Here is a 25,789-nt window from a genome sequence, read left to right on the forward strand (position 1 = left end):
GTCCTCTTGGAGGCATGGTTCCAGGAAGAAGCTCAATGGGACAATCATAGGGTCGGTGGGGTGGCAGGACTTCAGCAGATTTCTTGTTGAACACATCGGAGAAATCTTGATAAACAGGAGGAATTGAAGAATTTGAAACAACAGAGGATACCTTGACCAAGGACTGGGCTGGAAGACAGTTCTGTTGACAAAAGAAACCCCAACGAGAAATTTGAGTTGCGGACCAGTCAATGACTGGATTGTGGGTGCGCAACCAAGGGAGTCCAAGGACTACAGGAGTCGAAGGGCAATCAATAATCAGGAATGAAAGTCTCTCGGTATGCAGGGTGCCCACTTTGAAGGATAATTCTTGCGAAGACTTGGAGATGAAGGCAGAAGAAAGAGGCCGATCATCAATGGCAAGAACACGAAGTGGAACAGCCAGACTTTGGAGAGGAATAGAATGTTGTTCTGCGAAGGCTTTATCCAAGAAGTTCCCAGCTGCACCGGAGTCAAGGAAAGCTTGGGTAGAGATGGTCTTTGAAGCCAACTGGAACTGTACAGGGAGAAGGAAACGATGAGTAGAAGCCTGGGGAAGTTGATTAATCCCGCCCAGGTAAGTTTCCCCAAACTCACCTAGGCACTGGCGTTTCCCGACTTCGCAGGGCATTCATGGGCAAAGTGGGATTTGCCCCCACAGTATAAACAGAGTCCAGCTGCCCTTCTCCTTAACTTTTCCTGTTCGGAAAGACGGGCACGACCAATCTGCATAGGCTCTTCTGAGGTGGAGGGAGAAGAAGCCGGAGTAGAAGAAGAAGAAGAAGTGCTGGGAAGAACAGGTCTCTGGAAACGAGGAGCCAGGGGAGGTTGAAACTTCCTCACACGTTCCATTACGGCCAGGTGCTCTCTTTGGCGGGTGTCCACTTTGACTGCCAACGCCACCAAATCTTCCCAACGAGTAGGCAATTCACGTGAAACCAAATCGTCCTTCAGACGCATGGACAACCCGTTGTAGAAGGCAGCGTGATAACTATCATTGTTCCAGCTGGTCTCGGCCACCAGAGTACGGAATTCGATGGCATATTCTGGCACCGAACGTGTACCTTGGCGGATCTGGAACAAGCGAGAGGAGGCAGATGCAGACCGGCCGGGAGCATCGAACACTGTGCGTAACTCACGAATAAAGACCTTCAAATCATCTATGAAGGGGTCCTCCTTCTCCCACAACGGCGATGCCCATTCCACAGCTTTCCCAGTCAGGCGGGTAATGATGTATCCCACCTTGGCACGCTCTGAGACATATTGATGAGGTAGCAGAGTGAACTGGATCTCACACTGGTTGATGAATCCTCTACAAGCCTCAGAGTCACCACTGAAGAGCGGAGGTGCCGGAATCCGGGGTTCGGAGACATGGAACGGCGCCACAGGAATAGTGGCCGGAGCAGGTGCAGGAACCTGAGCCGAAGGAGAGAGAGCTGATAACTTGTCCAAAATGGCTTCAAGAGCTTGGCCAAAATGTGACTGCTGAGCTTCATAGGCCTCCATGCGTGAGGCAATCCCACGAAAGGCTCTTCCGAAGTCTGGTTGAGCCGCAGCCTCCTCAGATGGGTCCATGGCCCAAGTATAATGTAAGGGCCCGAAGGCTCAGTTGAAGTGCGGACCAAGGAGGAGGCAGGTAGTCAGCGAGTTCGTGGTACAAAGGGATCAGGCAGAAGAATAGTCGAGGTACAGGCAAAGGTTTCAATCCAGGCAGCAAGGGGTCAATCCGAATAACAGGCAAGGTTGGTACACAAGAATCAGTCAATAATATCACACCCAGGAATCACAAAGATGAACCTATACTTGGGCAATGATAGCAATGTCCAGGGGATTTAAATAGGCGAGTTTTGGCGCCAAGATTTGGACGCGATGACGTCATGACGCTGACGCCGGCGTCAAGACGCTAACGTCGCGACGCCGACGAACGTTCTGACGCCGACGAACGTTCCGTCGCCGGCGACCAATCGGAGAGCGGGAGGCAGCCGACGTCATCACACAGGGACCAGCAGGATCCACATGGAGGAAGGAGTCGCCATCTTGGACGCCGTCGCCATCTTGGACGCCATGGCCAACACGAGGGTGAGAGACTTCAGCTTCCATTACACAGTGTCATTCTGTGACTAGTAAAGCAAATAAAGTTCTGTCTTGCATAAAAAAGGGCATTAACTCAAGGGATGAAAACATAATTATGCCTCTTTATAGGTCCCTGGTAAGGCCTCATCTGGAGTATGCAGTTCAGTTTTGGACTCCAGTCCTTAAGAGGGATATAAATGAGCTGGAGAGAGTGCAGAGACGTGCAACTAAATTGGTTAGAGGGACGGAAGACTTAAATTATGAGGGTAGACTGTCAAGGTTGGGGTTGTTTTCTCTGGAAAAAAGGCGCTTGCGAGGGGACATGATTACACTTTACAAGTACATTAGAGGACATTATAGACAAATGGCAGGGGACCTTTTTACCCATAAAGTGGATCACCGTACCAGAGGCCACCCCTTTAGACTAGAAGAAAAGAACTTTCATTTGAAGCAACGTAGAGGGTTCTTCACAGTCAGGACAGTGAGGTTGTGGAATGCACTGCCGGGTGATGTTGTGATGGCTGATTCAGTTAATGCCTTTAAGAATGGCTTGGATGATTTTTTGGACAGACATAATATCAAAGGCTATTGTGATACTAAACTCTATAGTTAGTATAGGTATGGGTATATAGAATTTTAATTAAAAGTAGGGAGGGGTGTGTGTATGGATGCTGGGTTTTCATTTGGAGGGGTTGAACTTGATGGACTTTGTCTTTTTTCAACCCAATTTAACTATGTAACTATGTAACTATGTAACATCAGCCTTGAGGAGGTGTAACACAGGGTTCTAAGGTTCCCTTTGCATGTTGCTCCTGCCCACACAACTGACTGCCATCTAGTGAATCACATGCAAATTGAACCACACTCCAAAGTGATGCCATTCACAAACAAACTGTGCCCAGTTTACAAACTTGCATGGTAATCTGCACCCACACTGGTAATTCACCCTGAAATCTTGTGTCTCCATAAGGTCCTCGTTCACTTCACCTCTCCCCTCAAAGCCACTCATTTCCACTGCTTTCCACTAGGGGGGCAATGTCCTCACCGTAGCATAGCAGGACTGTAAATTACCCATCCTCTTAAATTTTCAGCTTTGTGGGTCATATAACTTCTTTCTCCTGTGTCTCTTAACACATGACATTGAGGGGGTTACTTACTAAACCTCAAATTTATCTGGTTGGGCTTTTTGGGGAAAAACTCAAAATTTTCATGAAAAAAAATTTTTTTGGGCGATTTATTATACCCCTATGCTGCCAAATGCCAGAATCTGAAAATCCGCCATCTCAGACCTGTCGATATGCTGTTTAAGACAATGGGAGAGGCACTCTGAATTTGAAGTTATCATGCACTGCGTTTAGCCCGAAATTCTGATAAATTCTGGGGTTTTGGGTAAAAAACCCCCAAAAAATCAAGCAATTCAGAAGAAAAGTCAGAAATATTATATTATTAATACTGTGCATGGCAGAATCACGCATGGGAGTTTGATCAAGCTATATATATTTATGTGTATATGATGCTTAATAATATGCTTGAATACAAAAGTGCAGTGTATGTATGTTTGTTGCTTCACTTCTGGTTAACATGTAAGTCAGCTTCAAATCGCCCTTGCTACATTTTAAGTGTATCATAAACCAGACTGTAAACACAGTTTTCTTTACCTTTCAGCACATTTTTTTTTTTTTAGAATGCTATCATTTGACTTGCACACCTGCTTTTATTTAACTATAGAGTTCAAGGTAGTCTGACTGTAGGCGTGTATACATATCTTATGTAATGCATAGTTCACCATTGTGCGTAAACATAGCGCAGAGTTTACTTTTCTCATGCTTGCCAACTGTTCCTAATTTCCAGGGACAGACCCTATGTTTGACTTTAGGTCCCAGGTTTTCAAAATAAAGTAATTACAAAGTAGAATTTCAATGCACTGCTGCCCTGAAATCCTTTCGAAACATCTCCCTTCCCTTTAGTATGATATAGCTTAGGGGTGCCCAAAAGGTAAATCGCGATCTACCAGTAGACCTTTATCTGATGATAGGTAGCTCTCAAGACACTGTCAACAAACAGCTTGTCTAAATTACCCTCCTGTTTCATGCTTTTCAAGAATACTTGGCTTGAAACTGATATTTGCAAAATAAATAAAAAGAAGAAGAAGAAAAGGCAATGGACAAACTGGGAATCCAAGTTCAATGAACGCAACAGATCTTCCCATTGACATTGGGGTACAAAGCCAGTGGCAGAATCCTGAGTATCACACACATTTTGTTAGGTTAATGATACCACTACTCCAGCTGAATTATAAATGCAGGGTGTAGTAGAATTCTGACACTTAAGAGGTGTCAGAATGTTGTTCTTGTTCACATTGAGTTATGTGTTGTACATCAATAATAAAGATCTCTTTGGCTGGATGTCCTAATCTAAAAATAACTACTGTCAGAGTAGAGCTCAGCAACATATTTTAAATGTTTCCTTTAAAGGGGCATTATAACGTTTTTAAGATATGTTTAGTTAAACAGTAATTTCTTGCTTTTGTCAGCAATGATTTTACCACTGGTCTGTATTGGGTGATAAACCACTATGCCATCTCTTGTCACTTATAGATGAAAAATGACAAGATTAATAAGTAGGTCAAGATTTAAATTTAGCCAGGAATGAAGAGACCTATCACAGCTATCTTCTATGGATTGACTTTTTGGACGTTTCCCATTGGCATAAGTACAAGGACACTGGTAACAATTAGCCAGATGGGCTGCACTTTCCTCCTACTTTACAAAGAATGAACAGATTGAGGCTATATTGACCATCTATGTATGTGGCCAAATCACAAACAAGCCAACAAATGGCACAGGAATAGGCACAGATGTGGACATCTTGTTAATTCTGTTTTCAAACAATTATTTTTATACATGTATAAAATGCCAACATATTCTGCGGTGCTCTACCAGTACTGATAAAAACAGTATTTCTGGATCTATTTCATTTCATATTTGTGGGGGGAAAAAAAGAATTTCAAAAAGCCAGCAATTGATAAGCTATTTAGCTCTATACAGGTATCGGACGTGTTATCCAGAATGCTCGGAACCTGGGGTTTTCCGGATAACGGATCTTTCCGTAATTCGGTTCTTCATGCCTTAAGTCTTCTTGAAATTCATTTAAACATTAAATAAACCCAATAGGCTTGTTTTGCTTCCAATAAGCATTAATGATATTTTAGTTGGAATCAAGTACAAGCTCATCAGATCATTTTTAAAAATTTGGATTATTTGGATAAAATGGAGTCTGTGGGAGCCATTCCATAATATGGAGCTTTCTAGATATCGGGTTTCCGGATAAGGGATCCTGTATTATAAAATCTTGGCATTTGGCGTACTCCTACTTTAATCCACACAGACATGGCAGAAAACATCCAAACTCCTTGCAGATGTCACAATGGGATGTCACAAAGGACGACAGCATAGCAAGACAGCAGTGTTAACCAGATAATAATGTATCTATGCCCATTATACACAGGGATACAAACTAGCCCAGCCATTTAAAGATCAGAGAGTGAGCTATTTCCTATCTTACTCAAATCTTGCATTTGATTTCATATACATGAGGTTGGCCTCATATGGCGACCTGTTCTTCCTGCTGGAGGTTACTACACACCAGAAGGGCTGCATACTACTGGGTGTGTATATATATATATATATATATATATATATAAGTTCACAAAGTACCTGCACTCCTTCCTTGTTAGCTAAAGGTGGGTGCTTGGTCAGTCGGAGTATACAATGTTCAAAACTGACCAGCATTCCAAATCTTCAATCAGGAAAAGGTTTATTTCAACAACATATATATATATATATATATATATATAGATAGATAGATAGATAGATAGATAGATAGATAGATAGATAGATATACACACAAACAATCCCCCCTGTTTTGTTTAAAGGGGGGTGGAGTAGTGGAGTGGATTAGCTACTACTACTTTTATGGGGGATGTTCCTCCAGTATTTTCACTTTGCTGAGCCCTATTATTTCATAGCAACTGTCACCTGTTGGCTTATAAGACAACAGATGAGTTATGCAGTGATGCCAGTAACAGGAGGTACTAAAGGTAGGCTACTATACCTACCCTGATTAGTCTGTGTATAGCATGACATGCTCCTAAAAGTAAATTACCAACCCAAATCTATTTAGATTGTATTATTTCACTACATTGGAAAGGGAGATTTTGCTAGTTAGCTAGATGCACCATTGGAGTGGAGAGATGCAATGAAAACAACATTATAATTGGTAAACTGCAGCTCTTTTCTCTGACACCTATTAAAAGTGATATTTACATCTTTAAAGATTTTTGGATGGATTGAGTTTGCAAAGTATTTAATTAAATACGTTAAAAACTGAAAATTACATGAAGAAATTACATGAAAAGTTGTACGAATCACACCACTACAGAATCCCTGATGATTGCTACTGGAAAATGACATTCATCATCAAACATTCTCAACAATAAGGAAAGTGCCATTGGGTTTGTAATATACAGAAAACCATTCCCTTTGAGGCTATAAACTGAGCTTAGTAAAATCCAGTAAACACCTCATCTTATGTGCCATAAAATGAAATGAAGTAAATGAAAAATATTACACAGACATTACATTTTCATATTCTTGATTGTGTCCCCCCCATGGTACTATATATAGCATCACTGTACGAACTTCAAGCAAAATGACACTCTGCTGCAGTAGCGTTCGTTGAGGGGGGCGGGCCCTGGTGCGTGACGTGCAGCCGGGCCCCGCCCCCCTCCGTACCGCCGCATTTGCCAGCATTTGGCCACATTTTCAGCGGTGAACGAACTGCCGTGGGGCCCTGCTCCCCAGGTAGTTCCGCCACTGCTCTGCTGTTAAAAAATAAAAATCTTCACAATCCCCATTTCTTTTTCTTTTAAAAAATAACTTCTCCAAATAAAGCTGCTGCAAGTTAAAGGGATACTGTCATGGTAAAACATCAGTTAATAGTGCTACTCCAGCAGAATTCTGCACTGAAATCCAATTAGAAAAAGAGCAAACAGATTTTTTTTATATTCAATTTTTAAATCTGACATGGGGCTAGACATATTGTCAGTTTCCCAGCTGCCCCCAGTCATGTGACTTGTGCCTGCACTTTAGGATGGAACTACTTTCTGGCAGGCTGTTATTTCTCCTACTTAATGTAACTGAATCAGTCTCAGTGGGACTTGGCTTTTACTATTGACTGTTATTCTTAGATCTAACAGGCAGCTGTTATTTTGTGTTAGGGAGCTGCTATCTGGTTACCTTCCCATTGTTCTTTTTTTAGGCTGCTGGGGGGAAAGGGAGGGAGGTGATATCACTCCAACCTGCAGTACAGCAGTAGAGAGTGATGGAAGTTTATCACAGCACAAGTCACAAGACTGGGGCAGCTGGGAAACTGACAATATGTCTAGCCCCATGTCAGATTTCAAAACTGAATATAAAAAAAAATCTGTTTGCTCTTTTGAAAAATGAATTTCAGTGCAAAATTCTGCTGGAGCAGCACTATTGAATGATGCGTTTTGAAAAAAAATATGTTTTCCCATGACACTATCCCTTTAAGAAACAATATCAATATCCATTAAAAGCATATGGAAATGTGCAATTAATAACAGTGTAAAAGTGTATATTTTGGTAGCCCATAGCTAGAAAAGTCCAGTTTATTTCCATGATGGATGTGTGTGCTTCTGACAATAAATCTGTTGGCAAAGACTCTGTTGAAAACCCCAAAAAATTACCTATAACATTTAAAAAGAAATACTGTGGAAGACTCGGAATTTGGCTGAATCCAAAAAATAACGATTTGGTATATCCATAAAAATAACATGTCTCAAATGATGTTAGAAAGGGATATTTTTCCATAGTTTTTACAGAGAAAGGCAAAAAACTGAAAGCACCTTATACCTAAGCAGCAATAGGTCCTTGATCAGTTACGGTTATTCAAAGGGGAACTATCACGAAAATGGAAATTAAATATAAGCTTCATCAAACTGAAATACAAAATGTTCTAAATATAATCAGTTAAAAATGCTGTACCATTTCTGAAATAATCAAGTTATTTTTCACTCACCCACGTCAGCATCTGTCTCTCTTCATGCAAGAGTTGGAAGTCTGATTTTGAATGACAGTTAGGTCTAATGCAGCCTTTTGGGGTTTCCTAGAAGATGTATTAGAATTTGTACATGCAAAGGTCCAGGGGAGTACCTACAACAAAATTATGACTTACTCAACAACCAAATTATAGACACAGACACGTACATGGTGGAGAATGGCCGCAGCTGTTGTTTATTAATTATCATATCAATCAGAACAGTAACCATTGCTAATAATAATACCTGCTCATACATATCTTCCCAGGCAGCCTCTACATCAGATCTCTGAAGCGGACAGCCTTAAAGATTAATAAGGAAGCATACCTCCACACGATACTTTCTCTGTCATCAACAAGTTACAGCTGCGACAATTTTTTTTAACATATCTTTTAAACATATCTTTATTCAATAAAAGGGTGGGCAGGTGGGATTTCCAGAACGATCCTCTCCCTTCGGCCGCCGGTGAAGAATGAAGACCAATTGGCATGTTTGCCTTTTTATAGCTGCCTTTTTGCGAAGCCATGCCACCTTTTTTAAAAGCGACCAATCAGAAGACAGGGATTGAAACATTGACCAATCGGAAAACAGGTAAGCTTTTAATGGGGAAAAAAACACGTGAAATAAAACTTAAGAAAAAAAAAAAAAGAGTTGTCACACTCCCATGTCTGGGAGAGTTAAGTCTCTCCCAGTTCATTATTTGCATCAGATAGAAACGGAGCCCCGCCCCCAAAAAATCTGACACCCAACTCCTGCAAGAAGACAGAAGACTGAAGAGGAACAAACACTGAGAGGGGGACAGTGAAGCTAAAGCTGATGATTTCAGAATTTTTTATTGATTAGATTTAGAAAGTTCCTTATTTCAGTATAATGAAGCTTATATTAAATTTTCATTTTCACAATAGCTCCCTTTAAGAACTTTTAAAATACAATAATATGATACATAAGGTTTAAATGACATAAGTTCATCAAGATAAAGCTTTTTAGCCAATCTACAGGTTGATCACAAGGAAGATAAATAAAACCACAAGCAGGCTGGCTGCCAGTTTTGCCTTGGGAGTTTGGAATTTTTCTTGATGCAAAAACAGAATAGGGAACAGTACAGAAAAATTAATATAGGTAAAACAATTCTTAAAAACGTCATAGTTTTTGCAGGAAAATGGCCTGAACTGACATTTCTAAAATAAATCAAGCAGATTACAAACTTGAGAAGTTGGGCAGCAACTAAATACCCTCATTGTATACACAAGCACGCAAAAAAGAGACACATTTGAAGCATAATAATAGTAGTAGTGTACGTCACAACAATGCTTGAGTCAATATAAAGAGTCATAAGTTGCTTGAGTCAATATAAAGCTTTATTGATGGTTTCAGGCAGTACATTTCCTTCTTTTTTATGCAACCAATGTAATTATTTTTTAATGTTCAAATAAGAACCATCCACTAAAAGAGCCAGCTCACTATACACTTGTTTTTTTTGTTTATGTAAAAGCCAAGACCAAAGGGGCCTGGAATTGATCAATACACAAATGAGCAATATTTCATCAGATTTGGATATTAAAATCCTATGGTTATCTTTATCTGGAAATGTGTTAAGCATAGTTTTGCTTAAATATGCGATCTGGTAAGTGGTGTGGTAAGCTAATCGTGTTTTATATTGTATTTTTTTTTAAATTATTTTTAAGATATAGCCACACAAACCAACATGTTTCCATATTAAATAGATTTTTTTTTTTTGTATTTTTAAATACCCCTATATTTATTTTGGCCATCAGATAAAAATAAAGCTGATTTTTTTTTGGGGTCATTTAAAGGAGACAAAAACTTGAAAAGAAATATGGCTCCAGAGCTTCAAAGTTGTCACAGGATAGTCACGTGTACGTAAGCAGTGAGTGCGTGGGGCTTTGTTATATTTTGAGTTGATTTACAAAGTCCGTTATATGTCATTCACATGAACACGTCACTTTGGGTTCCCTGCCAAACATTGTAGCCAGGAGTTTGTTGTATTGTTACACTTTGAGAAAGGCTGGAGCTCCAAACAAAACGTTAGTTTGTGCCTACAATACATTTTTTGCTTGACACTTACTTGCAGTTTCTCAGGGTCATCAGAAACAACACTGATGATCAATGTGCTATGATCAAATCCAGGATATAAAGATGCACTTAAGATCCAGAGGTTATACACAACAACTATTGGACAAACAAGCTGAGAGATCTACTATCCAGTAAGAAAAATAAAGACCTTAGAATAAATAACCCCAAAAGAAATATTTTTATTACCACATTTAATAAACAGAATAACCATGTACCTATCCCTAGGAGAGGAGGTGACCGTGACCTTTTACTCTTAAGACTTGAAACCAAATGTATGTAAAAATTGGAAACTGTCGAAAATTAAGGACTAAATGAAAAATTTCCTCTGTTTTTCTATAAAGATTGATCATATCCTCAGCATATATAGTGAATAAAGTACCCCCTCTTGTAAAATATAAGGATATTATAAGTTACCGAGGAGTTTCATGACCATATAAAAACACGAGGCCGAAGGCCGAGTGCTTTTATACAGGTCATGGAACTCTGAGTTAACTTCTAATATCCTCATATTTTGCAACTGGGGGTACTTTATTTATTATAATACACAAGTTTTAGTGAGTCATGTGACAGAAATGACATCAGAACTCACCGTTTATAAGGATTTTCATGGCTTTTGTGTATTATATATATCAAAGTAATTATATATATATATATATATAATCAAGTGCATCTAAAATATATATAGTGAATAAAGTACCCCCCTCTTGTAAATTATAAGTTACCAAGGAGTTCATATAAAAAAACGAGGCCGACGTTCCAATATAACTTCTAATATCTTCATATTTTGCAACTGGGGTACTTTATTTATTATAATACACAAGTTCCAGTGAGTCATGTGACAGAAATGACATCAGAACTCACCGTTTATATCATTTACAAGATATTCATGACTTTTGTGTATTATATATATATATATATATATATATATATATATATATATATATATATATATGTTGTGAAAGGCTTTAGCACACACTTCAAAAGTTACATACCTGGGTGCAGTTCAGAAATCAAATATCCAAAGGCAGAAAAAGCTGAAGCACACCAGGATTTTCTTCAAAAAGATAAAGCATTTATTACATCAATTGATGTAATAAATGCTTTATCTTTTTGAAGAAAATCCTGGTGTGCTTCAGCTTTTTCTGCCTATATATATATATATATATATATATACACAAAATACACAAAAGCCATGAATATTTTGTAAATATTAACCTATTAACAGTACTCTGTTGCTAGTTTCCGAAGCTCATAGCTACAAGATGCTTTATATCTACACAAACCAATGGTGGGAACTTCGCAGCTACACTGATGTAGTGGGATCCACTTGTAACATAGCCCTTATAGTATTTACCCTTGCTATGATTGTAGACAATGTTCACACAGAATCAGAACATAATTTACTCACCCATATACAGTTTCTATGAGATTAATGGTTACAACAAAATTATTTGTAGTTATGCTACAGCATCCACAATCAGCATAAATATACAGATATACATAAGGTGTTAAAATTACCAACAACAACGTATTTTTACAGAGTCTGACACTTAAAGGGCATTATAATAACAGGTGCAAAGCTTTCTCTAATTCTAGTAACTGCTAACAACCAAGCAGCAGGTAATATTTACTGGATTGTATGAAACCAAACATAATTTTGGTTAGCAGACCTGGAGAAAACTTTGGACGTGTTATTACAGCACCCTATGAGTGGCTTCCCTAGATTGCAGAGGAGGTGGCATAGACTCCTGCAACTACAAAGATGGGAAGATGGGAAGAAATGTTGGATACAGCTTCATGAATTATACAGAATACAGAATATTAATTATTTTATTTATTTAACTAATTTTCCAGATGGGTCTTTTTTTTATCTATCCGGTGGAATTACACCATAAAAATATTTTATAAATAAGATATTATATGCATTATGTAATAAACTTGATAAAATAATATATCCAAGCATCAGGGGGCATTTTGCAAGATGTCAGAAAGTATCGTCATCATTTATTATATGCACCAGCACGTTTTCTGTACCAGCGTTCATGTTCAGCAGTGTCAGTATCATTTCAACCCTCTGGTCTCCAGAAATTGTCACCCTTCAAGGAAAATGTTTAATTTTGTGCAAACTTAAGATTTAGGCAGGATTCCAAGGAGAAACTCATACATTTGGTACGTAATCTGTGATGTTATATTGGTTGCTTTATATACTAGCACTGCTGCAATATGCCGTGTGTATATATATATATATATATATATATATATATATATATATATATATATAAAATTTGGATTATTCGGATAAAATGGAGTCTATAAGAGGCAGCCTTTCCACATAATTCAGAGTTTCCTGCATACCGGGTTTCAGGATAAGGGATCCCACACCTGTATATAATATAATTATGGGCTGATTCACTAAGGGTCGAATATCGAGGGTTAATTAACCCTCGATATTCGACTGGGAATTGAAATCCTTTGACTTCGAATATCGAAGTCGAAGGATTTAGCGCAGATAGTACGATCGAAGGATTATTCCTTCGATCGAACGATAAAATCCTTCGAATCATTCGATTCGAAGGATTTAAATCCAACGATCGAAGGAATATCCTTCGATCAAAAAAAGTTAGGCAAGCCTATGGGGACCTTCCCCATAGGCTAACATTGATTTCGGGCGCTTTTAGATGGCGAACTAGGGGGTCGAAGTTTTTTTTAAAGAGACAGTACTTTGACTATCGAATGGTCGAATAGTCTAACGATTTTTACTACGAATCCTTCGATTCAAAGTTGTAGTCGAAGGTCGAAGTAGCCCATTCGATGGTCGAAGTAGCCCAAAAAAAACTTCGAAATTTGAAGTTTTTTTACTTCGAATCATTCACTCGAAGTTAGTGAATCGGCCCCTTAATGTAATAATGTTTATAATAATGTAATATATTTAAAATTGTATCCTCCCCATCACAAAATATACATATTACAGCGACACTGTATGTAGCAGCCTCTCAAACAAGAGAAAACAAAATTGTCATACCAAAATATTCTGTACAATACAATAAAAAATTGATGGTTTATTATTGGAACAACTAATGAAATTGCTGCACTTAGAACAATGACCTAGAATTGTACTAAGAGCAGAGTTTTTATAGGGCTTGATGGAATGGAGCTTCAACTCTATGCTTTATTTGAATGAATTAGGGCCTTTTGGTCTCCAAAAGTTACTAGAATACATCTACCAGCATACATCAAAATATTATTAAGGGTTAAAACATTATGGAAATTGAAGCTTAACCTCTAGGTATCCAAAGAGATATCCAAAAAGGGTGGAAGGGCAAAGGAAGTTTTGGTACATTTTGCTCACCATGTTGTTTTCGATAAACATCCAAATTGTCCTCCATTGGTCCCCCTATTCAACTGCCATTAAGAAGTGCAAGGTAGAGGCAAAAGTGGCACAAGGTAAGCAAGCAACCTTATTTCTGTAGTACAGTAATGCACAGACATGCACTGGCCATGTTCTTCAACCTGCTGATTTTTCTTCTATGGATTATATGGGTTGATTAAAAGAAAAGTCTGTGTACATGAGCTAAATAAATTGTAGATAGGTGCCCATCCTCAGTACATTGAACATTTGCAGATTTCAATGTGGGAAAAGCTTAAATTCCCACTATAAGCTTAACTTTTGGTTAACATACAAAGGTAATTTCCTGAATGAAATCCATGTATTTAGAGATTTCGAAGCAACTTCAAAAATAACAAAATGTATGGTCTAGAACAGTGACCACCAACCAGTGACTCTTGAGCAACATGTTGCTCACCAACCACTTGGATGTGGCTCCCAGTGTGCTTAAAGCCGTAATATTTTTTATTTACAGGCTTGGAGGCAAGGTTTGGTTGCATAAAAACAGGTTTACTGCAAAATGTAGCCTACTGTAGACTGCCAGTCTACATAGGGCTACCAAATAGTCAATCATAGCCCTTATTTGGTATGCCCAGGAACTTTTTGCATGCCTGTGTTGCTCCCCAAGTCTTTTTACATTTGAATGTGGCTCATGGGTAAAACATGCTGGGGACCCCCAGCTCTAGAAAATACAAGTTGTTACTTTGCATTTTTAGATCTACCCATAGCAGGCAATACACACACAAGTAGGTGTCTTATGTAAAGTCCACTCCCCCTTCAATTGCCATTGAACTAAGATGCTATCAGTGGGGTCAGGATTTCCCAACATCGAATTTGTGGTTTCAGGGGACAAAATGCCCCAGGGGACCACTGCTATCAAAACCCACCCTAAATTGCAACGTGCATTGCAAGAAGCCTATTTTTTTGTGGTATTACATGCAATACACCTCAAAAAGATTATTAAAACATTGTCTGGTTTTCTGTAGTTTTAGTTATCATACTGCAATTTATTTACTAAAAGAGGTCCTAAAGTACAGCAATGATATTGCCATTAGTTACCAACAGGGGTGTTTGTGTCACAAAGCAAAGTACGGACATTGTCTTTTGTTTCGTGAGGTGGCACAAGTAGTTGACCACAAACCAAATTAACAGTTGTCTTAGTTCAGTTTTTCTGATGTAGGAGAGCACAGAAGAACTTTCTACATGAGGAGTGTCCCCCTGTCTGGACCAAAAAAGGAGGACAAGTAACAGGAGGTGAATTTGCCTGCCCCCTCTGTGCTCCTGACAAGTAATCATCAATAAGTTTAATCATTGTACTATAATTTAGAAAGTTAGTGGGCAACTGTGCTGCTGCAATGTACAGTCTATGATAGTAAATCAGCCCATTTTTCCTACAACACTTCCTGTATCTTATAAAGAACGGAGATACAGTATTTACTCAACAATTATCAACATGATCAGAGTTGTGCACTAATCTTGTTGTTTCTAACAGGCATGCAACGCAGGATTATAAAATATGATGTCAGATTTATGTAATCCAACCCACCTTGTTTACGCTCTTCAGTGTGTCTAAATCTGCATTCCCAGAAATTGTTTTATATTTGGTCTAAGAAGGCTTTTAAATCAATGAAAATTTTCAAGACTTCTAGCATTGGAAAGACCTGGAACAATCCGATTAATATCAAAACAATACAGTCTTTAATCTAACATACATCAGCAAATTCCAATTTCTCCATTTTCTAACAAAAATAACAACACTGTTGTTGCCAGTGCATTAATAAGATCCTATTTCTCCTTTAGACTGAATCAAACCTTTGTTCCTCTTAGCAAAAGGATTAAGAGGGTTGCTATTTTGGTAATAAGATGGGGTAGATGTACTTACAACGCAGCAGCGGTCCAAGTTGGATGTCTGAAGTGGGAAGAAACTCTGTTACCTCAGATGAACCTGCTTATAATGAGCATCTCGCAGTGCAGAAAGGCTGATACAAAGCACGAACTACAATGTGACAATGCATATATAATTACTATTTTGCAGCAATTTTAATGTGACTTAGAATAATACCTTTTCTATTTCGGAATCTGTGCAATCTGGAAGAGGTTTAATAAGAAACCTTAGCATTGTGGGTAGTGGTGAGCATTGTTTGTCAGTTCCGTATGCAAAACGAAAAAAAAAAGAAAAAGAAGAACTATACAAACTGTTCCACAGCTCTGCAGAGGCTGTGGCAAACTGGAGAAAGATGAAATGTGAATGCAGCCCTGCAGAGACTATAAAACAATTAATTACAGTACATAAGCAGCAAGAGGCCAAGGTTTCAGAACAAGCTTAAAGGGAAATGTTAATTTGTTTTAAAGGGAAACCGGAAAAATTATATAATCTCTGTACTTTTGACACAGCCTTGAAACGTTTTTATTTTATACTTCATTCTGGTTCTTCTGACTTGATTTAAGCTAAAAGAAAACCTATGAATTTCTACAAGGCTGGAGCAACATGGGTAATAAGTTTAGCTCAATGTGGCACTATCTGACATAAGGTATTTAGGAGTTGGTGCATTAACAGACGAGCCCCCAGATGTGAGTCTAGAATCACTGTGCTTAAACTACTCCAGGGCCCTGTGAACATATCCAACTGCCACTCCGACTGCTAGTACCCTTGATCCTCTAATGTTAATATGTTTTTATTATTAAATTATGCCACATGTACTGTTCCTCTCTCTTACCCCATCAACCTATCAATTTTTTCTCTCCTTACTATCGTCTCTCATTCTTTCTTTTCTTTCCTTCCCTTCTCTACCTTCAGATTCCTCAGGGGTTCAATACAAAAGTTACTCCAATATTTATACTCTGCTACCTTTGCTCCTGGAGTTAAAAAACACTTTATTAAAAATATTACTGTGCAGTTAAATACTATGTTATCATTGTACAGTGCTGGATATTACATTTCTGTAATGGTTATTTAGTGACGCCAGGGAAATGTGGCCTGCAGCTTTTCCTTTGATGCTGTTACATTAGGGAATGCTGCATGCCACTTTTAAGAGATTTTCACGAGCCCTGTAAAAGTTTCCCATCTGCCCTGGCCTAAATATAATATCATATTGGAAAGTTGTGCATCAGTTGAATCTTATCTCAGACAAGATGGGTCATTTGACGGGCAGTGAGTTTACAGATAGAAGCAAGAAGGGAGCATTAGAGAGTGGTTCACAGGGCATTGTTTTAGTGACTGTGATTCATGACAGACGTCTCAAAGATTTTGTTTTGGTTCCAATCAACATTGCAGCTCCACAGTCATCAAGGCTAAATAAGACCTTAAACATGCCTTGTACACATGAGTTTCTAGGTTCAGCTCCAGCCAGGACACTAACAACATGGGCTGACGTAAAAGATATACAGTATAATGACTCTAAAAAGCAGTGAATGTGCAATATGAAAAAAGGATAACAAAAATAATGGAGTCTAATGATCCATCTACAACTGTATGTAGTATTGTGGCTTGGTTACTTTTATTATACGGAAGTGCAAGGAAATCACAATCATTAGGTTTGTATCAAATTCATTAAGCCCATTGCAAAAAGTTTAAAGATACAAGTAACCTGAGGATCGTAGAATCTCAACGATTATTTAATATAATGAGTCATCACTCTCACTTTAACTCAAATAACAATAAAACAATGCAAAACAATGTTACATTTGTGTCTTTGAGTGGATACAGGGATTGCTGTGGTTGTGCCCAGTCACCATTTAAGACTATTGATGTGTATTTAAGAGAAAGCTTAATATTTTATATATTAATATTTATTGCGTAATAAATTGTACATTTATAATCTGTGTTAGTTTCTATTTGCCTTTTGCTTGAGCTCCTCAGTGAATTCTAATATGCTTTATTTTGCAATAAAGTTAAATTATTCTCTATACAGGTATAGGATCCCGTATCTGGAAACCAGTGATCCAGAAAGTTCCAAATTATAGGATGGTTGCCTCCCATAGACTCCATTTTAATCAAATGATTAAAATGTTTAAATATTATTTCCTTTTTCTCTGTAATAATAAAACAGTACCTTGTACTTTGTCCAAACTAAGATATAATTATTCCTTAATGGAAGCAAAACAATAATATTGGGTTTATTTTGTTTTAATGATTTTTTTGCAGTCTTAAAGTATGGAGATACAAATTATGGGTCATCTCCCATAGACTCCATTGTATCCAAATATTTTTTTTTTTAAATGACATTTTTTCAAATTTTTTTAAATGGTTTCCTTTGAAAACAGTACCATGTACTTGATCCAAACTAAGATAATATTATTCCTTATTAGAAGCAAAACCAGCCTACTCAGTTTATTTAAGGTTTACTTGATTTTCTAGTAGGGATGAAGATCCAAATTACAGAAAGATCCGTTATCTGGAAAACCCTAGGTCCCGCACATTCTATTTAACAGGTCCCAAAGGTACGTGTGTGTGTATGTATATAATATATTTATATCATCTAATCAGAGATTTTTATTTTACTGTAAATTTTAAAAAGTAATATTTTATGATACTGTATAATTTAGAAAGTGAATTTGGGGTAACATAAAAACTAAATCTGATGTCTCTGCTTTAACTTTCTCAATCAAAGAGATAGATTTAAAAAAAAAAAAAGTAAAATGTGATTATTCTGCAACCTTGTCGGTTGTTGGAATCTTTTGTTGAAAGAGGGAACTAGCAGAAGTTAATGTTTGCTTTATAAAAGGTTTCACATAAGGAAAATAAACTGTATAAACTGTAAGCTATTAGTCAGAAAGGCACTGTGGCCTATTATGTCAGCATGCATGGTTAGGGTTCATTCTGAATTACTTTTTTTTTTTTTCATAGGTTTGACAAGCTTTGAAGCACCGGTTTAAATGAAATGGCTCATTCCACCTGGCTGTACATTTTCATGTACATTTTACAAAGAAAAGTGCTGTTTTTAGGTGTTCAGTTAAAAGTATTATAAAAAAAATGCATGTTCAACTCACAAAAATGCACTTCAATTAAAAAAAAGGCAAGAAATGTATTTTGATGGCTTCAACAGACATCTGCACTGACACAAGTTTATAATTAGTACACTGCCCTATGCGACCGAGCTTCAGTATGAATACTGCTCATGTGTCAAATCTTTTCTCCTCTTTGTGTGAGACTGGGAAAAAATTTTCCAGCTTCACATTGTAAAATTAACAGATACATTTGGCTCTGTCATCAGCTGGCAGCAGAATTCATATCCATTTTTCAGCCATTGGTACAAGACAATTGTGTTTCAGTTTCCACCTAAAAGCAATAAAAGCATTGCAACATTCACTGACAAAAAGATGAATTTGCATGACTCATTTCAAGTCCCCACCAGATTTCAACAGAATTTATAAATTTAACCCTCTTTAATTCTGACGGTTAGACTGTCTCCCAACAAACAGATTACCATATAGAATGCATATTGTAAAATGTCATATATCTGTATATTATTTTGTGTAAGTACATCACCAAGGTGATAAAGTATCTTTATTGTGTGGAATTGTTACATGCATATACAAACAGCCAGTCAAAAACATACCCGTGACAGGCTAAAGCATATAATCTGTATATTGAATGCACAAATACAAGTATAATATCTTGGGGGCAGATTTACTAAGGGTCAAATTTCGAAGTTAAAAAAACTTCGAAATTCGACACTAGAATTGAAATCCTTCGACTTCGATATTCGAAGTCGAAGGATTTCAAAAAAGGTTTTTTAGCGTATTCGATCGAACGTTTCAAACGATTTTTAGCGATCGATCGTAGGATTTCTATTAGACCAAAAAAAACTTGTGGAAGTGCTGTGGAAGGTCCCCATAGGCTAACATTGCACTTCGGTAGCTTTAATTTGGCGAAGTATGAAGTAGTAGTAGCCTATTCGATGGTCGAAGTACCCAAAAAATTACTTCGAACTTTGAAAATTCACTCGAGCTTAGTAAATCGGCCCCTAAGTGTGTATGAAGTAGAGGGGGGTGTGTGTGTGTGTGTGTGTGTGTGTATGTGTTACTATATCAAAAAAGTCTACGCATAATAAATTATGCAAAAAATGCACTTTGATTTTGTTGTATTTAGACACAGATGTTTCTGTAAATATCTGCAAAAGCACATTTACTTATAGATCCTGATTATCCTCTGCTAATTTTTCCCCCCAGCAACATTACCCCCTGAAATTAATTAATAGCAAAAATAGAAATTATAATTATAATAAATTATAAATGAGATTAAATATAATTAGAATGAATTAATAGAAATTAAACATGAAATGCTCTGACATGGCCAACATTTTGGGATGAAATACTTACGCAGTGAAATGTTAGTAAAATGCATCTTGCTGCTAAATTAGGCAAAATGTATCTGAATTGACTTATTGACATTAGAACTGTATGTTGTGAAAAGTCTTGTTTATGGGTAAATTAACTGTTCTGCCTTTATTGTACAAAAAAAGCCCTCACTTTTAAGGTCAATTCTGTCCCACTAACAAAGAACAATTGTTAACACATGTAATTTTAAAAATGTATTTTGTTTCCATGTCTGCGTAGTTTAAGAACTTTATTGGAACTGTTAATTCCAGTTTGCTTATATCATTTAACACACTTTACAAGACAAAATAATACTACTCAGCTTGAGCCAAGCAAGGGATTCTGGGAAAGGAAATAGCAAACTACAGGATGGCAGCTACATGGAGTAACTTTCCAATGCCTGCAGACTGCTCTCTACAGAAGCTCTCTTGCCAAGGGCAGCTCAAGTGTTTTTTTTTTTCTTGCTTTTTTTCTCTGGCCCTCCAGACATGGGAATCTACAACTGCTTCTAGCAAATTTACAAATAACAAGAAATGTACTGTATTATTTACCATAAAAATAGGCCCTGGCATTTTAGGTACACAGAGGCCCAATCAGTCCACAGAGAGGCCCAAACATCTCCCACCAGCCCACTAAATACTGACTCTCTATGGGACCTTATAGCAGCCCCTCTGGCATTTGCCAGAACCCACAGATTGCCAGTCCAGGCCTGAATACAGAGCTTTAGTTTATTTTGTATGTGAATATGTCAGACTTCCCTAAAGTTGGTCATAAATAGGTCACTAAATATTGCTCTGTAAGTTGGTAGCTTATTGGCCTGTCCATGGGAGCTTGGTATCCAAATATCTATCAAGCCATTTAGAATAACCCACCAAACAAGGATCACATGAGTCAAATGATCAGATAAGCCAATTTGACCTAGCACAGGAATGGCCAAATCTGAAATAAATACATTTGTTTGGTTAAGTTAAACCTTCATTATTAACCTGCTAGCTGACTATAGCCTTCTTTACCACCTGTGCTACTGCTAGCCCTGCTGTAGGATTCTATCCCTCTTACAAGAAGATAGAGCTCTGGTGCTATTCCAAAACACACCCTGCATCAGTGGGCTGTGACGTGGCAGTGGGCTGTAAACTAAAGAACTGCATATGTATCTTTGAAGTCAATTTTAGAATTCCACTAGCAGTAAAGGGCTGTTAATGACCATATTATTGCATAAAAACATTGTTTTAAACAAATGTATGTTATTTCTATGTTAGTAGCAGTATCTGAAAAGCAAAAGTGCAGTAGAAGCATTGAATGTATGTTGAAGAAGGGGTATACTGCCCCTTTTCACCAGGTTACCCAGACCAATACTACCTTGTAGTTACTAGTGGGACATATTTATCTGCACCATAGATACATGGACTCGTCACATTTTTTTTATCGGAACTATAAAATCACAGAGATCTACGGATGAAACAAAAAAAGAACCCAAAGGGACAGATCTGACTAACGGGGTCTGTAGTTTAAAAAAAAAAAAAATTATATATATATATATATATATATATATATATATATATATATATATATATATATATATATATAAATATTAAATTAGATAATATTATATGTCCCCTGATTTTACAGGTTCCTGGATTTTCCTTTTTTTATTACAGTGCCTTCATGTTCTAATGCATCTCAGTGGTGGAAGCATTTCCCGATTTAAAGGGGACCCGTCACCCAAAAAAATTATTGAAAATCCTATTTTATTCCATTAGTCAAACAAAATGAACTTTAATTACACTATACGTATAAATTATTTGAATCTGGTTTCCTTCAGTCTGGGAACTCATAATTACAGCAAGCAGGCAGGAGCCATTTTTAGGACACTGTTATAAAGGCAAGCCTTCCATCACCTCAGAATCTTCTTTGTGCAACAGACTCGATGTCCATCCCCATGCCCTGGCTAAACAATTAAATGGTGAAGATAACGGCGGATGTGTGGAGAGCAGTGGCATCTAGGAAGTGCTGAATGGAAAGTGAAAGTAACTGTCTGCCCCGCCTCTATGCCTAAAGGCCCCCAAACACAGGTCAATAAAAGCTGCTAACAGACTGAGTCAGCCGTTTATTGGCTCGTGTGTGGGGCCATCTGACCGGCTTTCCCAATGGATATTTGCCCGAAAGTCGGCCAGATCTCGATCGGGCAGGTCAAAAAATTCCTTTGGATCATGGCCGCATCTGTGCGTCTATCCGGTCCCGCGATCCCAGCACCCGTATTGGATCCATTATGAGCCAATCGTTGGACCCTAGGGCCCATAATCGGATCAGCCCAATATCGCCCACTTCAAAGTGGGCATATCGGGGAGAGATTCGCTCATTTGGCAACATCGCCAAACGAGTGGATCTCTACGCCTTAAGGCAGACAATATTTGATTGACGGCTGAGATTTTTAAATGAGCTTACAACAGCTATAAATGCTTTAATATAAAATAGAAATTGGATTTCATGTTTAATTTGAAAAGGACTTTTATTATACAGCTTTGTGTGTCTGGGTGACAGGTCCACTTTAAGTCAGTTTTCCTGCATTTTTCTTCATATCATTTCTATTAAAAGCTCTGTTTATCCCCTGCGAATGTTAGTTTTCCTGCATGTGATGCCTTTTTTGCAGTTTAGGCTATTTTTACAGGAAAATTTCTACAAGTTTTCCCAGGTTTTACCTACTTTACACGGTCCCCTGGAAAATGTAAAATCTGGGTTTGTAATTTGTAATTTAAGTAATGTTGAAACTTTCATTGTACTTTAATTATAAAATAAACAGGGTCTAAAAATTTCAAATATATAAAATATTTGTAAATACAATCAATTCAAACCAAATAGACATTCAAGGAAAGCTTGGTGTTAAGCAATAGCTGGGGACCATCAGGTTGAAGATTTCTGGTCTCAGTAGTTGTTGGCAAAAAAGGCTTTAAACAAACAGCAACTTAAAGTAATGGGTTTTCGTGTTTTACTCTTAACACCAACCTTTTTCTACCACAGAAAATAATGATCTTGTCTGTGTGTGCGTGTGTTTGTGTTAAGCTTGTTGGATTCCAATCCTACTGGGAACCAGCCTGTTGCCAAGGACTGTAATAGTCCCTTGGTACATTCCATTCTGAGAAAAAGGCATTGAATCCAATGTTGCGGAGTCGCCAGATGTCTGTACCAACCAAATGATTAACGCTGTCAGAACTGAAGTTCTTGGTGTCCTATTGTCAAGGGCCTACTAATCTCAATTGATGTGTTCAATGACACTCAAACACGGCAGGAAAAGAATCAGCCTATTGTCACTCATATGTTTCAAAACAGATGTAGCTATTTTTTCTTCACTGGATCAGGCAACATTACTCTGTTTTATACAATTGCAACAAACTTTACATGTGGTTCAGTGTTAACTTTGGCTAACACACAGCTAGAGTAGTTTTGTGCTAGGCATGCATAACACTGGAAATATACAATGCATTTCATTCCATGTACAGTAAGTACAAGGCTTCTATACTGATTTTTTTTCATGCATTCAAACAGAACTGGAAATTTAGTTTACACATTCTAGTAGTAATAGTAATACAACTCTTCCAGCTGCATTTAAATGAAGCTGGAGTAGGTTAATTCTGCTTCGCAGCACTGAAGGAGAGCAACAGCTATAAGATAGTAATGGTTATACTTGTGTGAGGAGTGAGAGAAGGTGATAACTGCAAAGGCTTAACACAGCTATGAAAAGGGAAAATGACAATGTAAGTTATGTATTAACAAGTTCCAGGCATGTTAACGAGTTTCAAAAGTTGAATCACTGATATACTGATAAGTAGCTTACTCCACCATCCACATGTCATTTGTGGCACTTAATCAATTTACATTGTTGTCCAGCAGCTTGCCTGTCTTTATAGATTGCAAAATCATTACTTGTTTTAACTCTAAAGGTGGCCATAGATACAAAGATCCGCTCGTTTGACAACATCGCTAAACGAGTGGATCTTTCCCCGATATGCCATTAACGAGCAAGGCTATATCAGGGGTAATCTGATTCTTTGCCCGTACGGCCGAACAATCCGATTACGATGTGCTGTGGGCTCCGGCGGGATCGGTCGGGTCAAAATAAACCCTGACCGATCGACCAAACGACCGATCTCCGTCGGACGAAAGATGTCGGCACACGCCACACACGATCCGAAAATCATACGAATCTTCGATTCGTACAATAGGGTCTGTGTGTCTATGGTCACCTTAAGCCTGGCTAGAAAATAACAAAGTATCTACCTTTCATGAAGCACATTTATGTCACCTAGAAGAAAACAAACTGGTACCTCTAAACGGAGACCTTTGTTGAAAGGAGACATCTACCAGGAGATTTCAAAAAAAAAAATGCAAAATACAAAATGATAATCACTTTATTTGTGCAAAACAATTTTCTATTAAACTTTGCATCCTGACACTGAACCTTGAATGAACAGTAAGTGGGTACGTTTTTCTGTGGTAATCTCTAATTTCAGTTCAAATGGTTAGGAAAAGGACAAGGTGCAACAGAATTAGATATATAGTCACTCACCAAATAGTAAAAGTGGTCCGGGTGCACCAGCTTTAGGGAGTGGTACAGCAAAACATTGCAAAGCGGAGCTGACCGGCATTCAAACGGATCCACGGGACCAGAGATGTTCAGTTAAAAAATTATTTTATTGATAGAAAAGTAAAAAATATAGCTGTATCTCCATCCACCCTACGCGTTTCGCACCCCTCAGGGTGCTTAGTCATGGGCTTCATGACTGCCGGTCAGCTCCGCTTTCCAATGTTAAGCTTTAATTTCACACTTTGATAAATCTTCCCCTTAGTGTATAGTAAATTAGCACAGTTCTCTACCCATGTAAAGATTTGCTCAATCTGGTTATATTTCATGTTTAGACTTTCATCTTTCCTGAAGGACAGTATCAAAAGCCTTACAAAAGTATAAATAAATAGCATAAGCTTCCTTCTACTAACTAAAAGTCCTATTTTTTCTCAGAAACATTAGATCACTTTGACATGACCTTTTTGGATGAAGCATGTTGACTGTTTAAAATTATTTTATTTTTGATGATGTCCTGTAAGCAATCTCTTGGTTTCTCCTCACAAAGTTTCCAGTTCATAGCAGTTAGAATCACTTGTCAGTAAACTCCAGGCTGAGAGTTGGTAAAATGTAAAAAAGTTCACTTTTCGGATGTGCATTTATTATATTGTGAACTTTAAATATGCATAATGATTTTTCTGAGACCTGCTTAAAGGTGACTTCTTTAGGTGTAAAAATAAAGTTTCTATCCTCTATTGCACACAAACAAAAATAAAATTCACAATCTCGTCTCCACTGAGGATAGGAGGGTTGAAAAATATTTAAATTCCCACAGAGGAAAATTTTTTGAAATTTTTTCATTTACACTTTTATTACATTTCTCGATTTGATCATTTGGTACCATGCCCACGTTATGGTCATTTACAATAGAGCCTGAAGATACTGGGTTCAGAATGCCCAGAGAGTGATCAAACTAACACTATAGGGCATATTTACTATCCCTACTACTAATACTAGCCTCCAGGGTCAAGCATTTGTTTATAGAAACCATGTGCAAGTTCCTGAGGTCACTAGGAGATTATCTATTAGATTGCTTCTGCTTGCTGGCAACCGGATTTTAAAAGAAAATAAAACTGTATAAATAAATCGTAAAAATAAAATGTGGCAAGCGTTTATTTTTATAAAAACCCTGATTTTAAAAGGAAAAAACTATATAAATTAA

Source organism: Xenopus laevis, chromosome 8L (genome assembly GCF_017654675.1).
Source record: "Xenopus laevis strain J_2021 chromosome 8L, Xenopus_laevis_v10.1, whole genome shotgun sequence".
NCBI lineage: Eukaryota > Metazoa > Chordata > Amphibia > Anura > Pipidae > Xenopus > Xenopus laevis.